The sequence below is a fragment of the Protobothrops mucrosquamatus genome, unplaced genomic scaffold (genome assembly GCF_001527695.2).
Source record: "Protobothrops mucrosquamatus isolate PMUCROS unplaced genomic scaffold, P.Mucros_1.0 scaffold6, whole genome shotgun sequence".
NCBI classification, from domain to species: Eukaryota; Metazoa; Chordata; class Lepidosauria; order Squamata; family Viperidae; genus Protobothrops; species Protobothrops mucrosquamatus.
Window position 1 is genome coordinate 4,829,161 of NW_015386393.1, and position 5,078 is coordinate 4,834,238.

The following is a 5,078-nucleotide window of genomic DNA, read 5'->3' on the forward strand; positions in this document are numbered from 1 at the left end:
TCCCCCAGCGGCTTCACATAAATATTGAACAGGAGTGGAGAGAGGACCGACCCTTGTGGCACCCCACAAGTTAGGGGCCTTGGGGTCGACCTCTGTCCCCCTGCCAATACAGACTGCGTACGATCGGTGAGGAAGGAGGAGAACCACCGCATAACCATGCCTCCCACTCCCAACCCACCCAAACGCCGCAGCATGATACCGTGGTCCTTTGTACTTCTATTGGAGAAGCAAGGTTGCTGTCTGGAGAGCTTTAAGCTTTATAGCATCCAAAATTTGAATACCTACAATTGAAATATAAGAAAGAGATCTGATGGCTAAGATTTATATCATCCAGGGCAAGGGTAGGCAACCTCGGCTCTTTTATGACTCATGGACTCCAACTCCCAGAATTCTGGGAGTTGAAGTCCATGAGTCATAAAAGAGCCTAGGTTGCTTACCCCTGATCCAGGGTGTCCCAGGAGGTGGGTTAATACAAAAACAAAAAACCCCTCAAGGTGGGGTTTCAATTATACCCTTAACAACTGGGGCAAGAAAGGTCATAAATGGGGCAAATCTCACTTAACAAATGTCTCACTTAACAAATGTCTCACTTAACAACAGAAATTTTGGGCTCAATTGTGGTCGTAAGTCAAGGGCTACCTGTATACAGAAAAAAATCCCTTATTGTGATTCAATATTCACAAAATTTGGTAAAGAGCTTTGATAACCATCATTAAGATCCAAAGTTTGCTTGCATATAACAGCAAGTTTGGGTTCATTTCCAACCAACTGTAAAACTCCCTTTCATATCTATTGATAGTCTAGTCCAGGGCTTTTCAACCTTTTCACCCATTGTGCCACTTTTAGGATATGGCAACATCCGAGGACCACCAGTCGCCTAGCAAGGTGTCAAAAACTTGATGACCAAAAAGAAAAAAAAAAGGAAAAAAGTGATAAAGTACAGGTAGTCCTCGACTTACAACAGTTCGCTTAGTGACTGTTCGAAGTTACAATGGCACTGAAAAAAGTGCCCCCCAAGCCACAGCCAAGCAAGACACCTGCCTGCCCACCCGGCGGTGCTCTTCCTCCTGTCCAAGGTTTTCATTGTTGTGAGCATTTCTGTTGAGGATTGGCAGCAGGTGTGGGGTGGGGGGCGTTTGGTTTTTATTCCCCCTGTCTGCTGGGTGGTTGCAGCAGGTTTGGGTCACTTCACATGACCCTGGGACACTGTGACCGTCATAAATATGAATCAGTTGCCAAGCACCTGAATGTAAATCACAAGACCCTGGAGATGCTGCAACATTCCAGCTGATCGGTGCTTCTTCTGGGCTCAGCAGAAATGCCAGGATCAGCGCTGCTTTCCAGCTGATTGGTGCTTCTTCAGGGCTCAGCAGAAGCACCAGGATCAGTGCCGAGCTCCAGCTGGAGCCTGGCGCTGATCCTGGCACTTCCACTGAGCCCTGACCGCCCTGCAGCGCCAGCCGTTTCTCGCTCAGGCTTGTGCGGTGCTGCCACCGGTTCAGCTCATTCCCCTCCCCTGCTACCACTTTTCTAGGATGGTCGCGTACCACCTGCCAGGTGCCAATGTACCACAGGTGGTACCCGTACCACTGGTTGAAAAGCCCTGGTCTAGTACAGGTAATCCTTCATATCAATCTTTCATTTAGTGACTGTTCAAAGTTACAACAGCAGTAAAAAAAGTGAGTTATGACCATTTTCACACCACCGTTGCAGCATCCCCAGGGTCACATGATCAAAATCCATATGCTTGGGAACTGGCTCACAATTATAACGGTTGCAGTGTCCCGGGGTCATGTGGTCATCTTTTGAGACCTCCTGATAAGCAAAGTCAAAGGGGAAGCTAGATTCGCTTAACAACTGTGTTACTAACTTAACATCTGCAAAGGTTCACTTAACAACTGTGGCAAAAAAGTCATAAAATGGGGCAAAACTAAGTTGACAACTGTCTCAATTAGTAACAGAAATTTGGGGCTCAATTGTGGTTGTAAGTCAAGGACGACCTGAACAGTGTTTCTCAACTTCAGCAACTTTATGGACTTCAATTCTCAGCATTTCCCAGCCAGCTGATGGGAATTCTGGGAGTTGAGGTCCACACAACTTGCTGTCATTGACAAATGATGGTCTAATGCAGGCATGTCAAACTGCTGGCCCACTGGCCAGATGTGTCACGCTGAAACCGCACCCAGCAATGGGGAAAAAATCCCAATATGTCGCCCAACGTCATGTGACGTTGCGAGTTTGACATGCCTGGTATAATAATAATAATAATAATAATAATAATAATAATAATAATAACAACAACAACAACAACAACAACAACAACAACAACAACAACAACGTTGGAAGGGACCTTGGAGGTCATCTTCTAGTCCAACCCCCTGCTCAGGCAGGAAACCCTATACCATTTCAGACAAATGGCTGTCCAGTCTCTTCTTAAAAACTTCCAGTGTTGCAGCATTCAAGAATTAGAATATCTTAACTGATAGGGAGATAACTCATTGGTTGTAACCGGAACAGAGCAATTAAAATATTATAATGCATTTTAATCTGAGAAATAAAAGTTAAACAAAATCTATTTTTCTTACATATTAATCTGTACTAAAGGGATAGTGTATTGCCATTTTAATGTAAGATTTTATTATTTGTACATGTTTTAGCTATTTTGTTATTCTTTTGCCACTGTTTTTTTCAATGTCCTTCAACTTTGGGGATGGTTGGTTTAAAAGTCATGTCTGCGGGAGAAAGAACCACATAACAATATCTTGCTTTTTCTCGTTGGAAAGTTGTTAATGAATCTGTCCTCTCAGGGAAGGGAGGCCCCCAAAATAGTTATATTAATCCCAGGTTACTATATCACAAGTACTGCCATACTGCCCTTGATAGTGTATTGAGAAAGATGAGATATAAAGGATTATATTTTTAAAAAGGAATGAGAATTGCTCTTTGTCTCTGTTTTGGTATATTACCACTAGGTGGCAATACAGGAACATATAAATAATTTGAAAAGTTAGGAGAATGCTTAACGCTGTATCTTTAAATAGTTCAATGGCAGGTCTCACAGGTGATGTTTGCCCATCACCAACATGGGAATCAGGCATGGGAGAAAAAGCCAAGGAATATTAGCCAGTACGGAGCAAATCATTTGAAAGAAGGGCACAATTCAGAAGAGATGCCGTATAAATAAAATGTATTAACTTCAAACAGAATAACAGTGTTGGAAGTGACCTTGAAGGTTTTCTAGTCCAACCCTGCTCAGGCAGGAGATCCTATATTATTTCAGACAAATGGCTGTCCAGTCTCTTCTTAAAAATTTCCAGTGTTGGAGCATCCACCGCTTCTGGATGCAGGTTGTTCCACTGGTTAATTGTTCTAACTGTCAGGAAGTTTCTCCTTAGTTCTAGGTTGCTTCTCTCCTTGATTAGTTTCCATCCGTTGCTTCTTGTCCTGCCTTCAGGTGCTTTGGAGAATAGCTTGACTCCCTCTTCTTTGTGGCAGCCCCTGAGATATTGGAACACTGCTATCATGTCACCCCTAGTCCTTCTTTTCATTAAACTAGACATACCCAATTCCTGCAACTGCTCTTCATACGTTTTAGCCTCCAGCCCTCTAATCATCTTTGTTGCTCTTCTCTGCATTCTTTTCAGATTCTCAACATCTTTTTTTTATAATATGGTGACTAAAACTAGATACAGTATTTTAAGTGTGGTCTTACTAAGGCTTTATAAAGCGGTGCTAGTATTTCACATGATCCTGATTCTATCCCTCTTTAATGCAATCTAAGATTGCATTGTATTTTTGGGCTGCTGCTGCTGCTGCACACTGCTGGCTGATAATTAAGTGATTGTCCACTAGGACTCCAAGATCCTTCTTACAGTTACTGCTATTGAACCAGGTTTCCTCTAATCTGTAGCTGTACATTTGTCTAAGTTGTCTAAGTTTAAAACGTTAGTTTTCTCTACATTGAATTTCATTTTGTTAGATAGGGCCCAGTGCTCAAGTCTGTCGAGATCTATCTTGATCTTGACCCTAACTTCTGGGGTGTTGACTATTCCTGCTAGTTTAGTGTCGTCTGCAAATCTGATGAATTCCCCTTCTATTCCCTCATTTAAATCGTTTATGAAGATGTTGAAGAGTACTGGACCTAAAATGGAACCTTGGGGTACTCCACTGCTTACTTCCCTCCATGTAGATGTAGTTCCATTAAGGACTACACATTGAATACAATTTGTCAGCTAGTTACAAATCCATCTGGTGGTGATGCTGTCTATCCCACTTTTTTTTTTAGCTTACCAAGAAGTAGGTTGTGGTCTACTTTGTCAAATGACTTATTGAAACCCAAGTATGTTATATCCACTGCATTTCGCTGGTCCACTAATTTAATCACTTTGTCAAAGAGTGACATAGGATTTGTTTGGCATGACTAGGAATATCACTTTGGAAGAATATCATTGATAGTATATGATGAGTTGTCCCTTCACTGCATAATTCTTAAAAAAACCTCTGACCGTCAAGCAAGACAATAGATTTGAACTGGCAAAACCCCAATTTACTATTTTCACATCCTACTAAGGTCACTCTGCAAACACTGGCCAGTGCAGGAAGCTGACCTAGCCAATTTTTCCTCTGGGGCAGAAAATGTCATGTTGTTTGTTTGTAGGGCAAACAATTTAGCAAATAGCTAAATAGAGCTTCCTTGCCCAGGAATCGTCTATACTTGATATAAAAAAAAAGAGCTAAGGATGTTACATACTAGTTGGTACGGTACGTGGATTCTTTTCCAGGAAGTCTACGGTGAGTAAGCCCATTTCAATGGAGAGTCTGATGATTGGTTTTATTCATAAATCTCTGTAGCTGATAAAGTATCAAAGATCTTGTCCTTCAGAAAGGAGGGACAACAATAGGAGGCGGGGGGGGGGGGAGACAATAAGGCTAAAAGAGACAATTAATGGTTAAAGCCCAGAAACTGGGAGACAGTGAGTTCTAATCCTGCCTTATGCAAGAAAGCCAGCTGGGGGACTCTGGGCCCATCACCAGGAGACTGTGAGTTTTAGTCCTGCCTTTCATGCCTTAGGCATCCC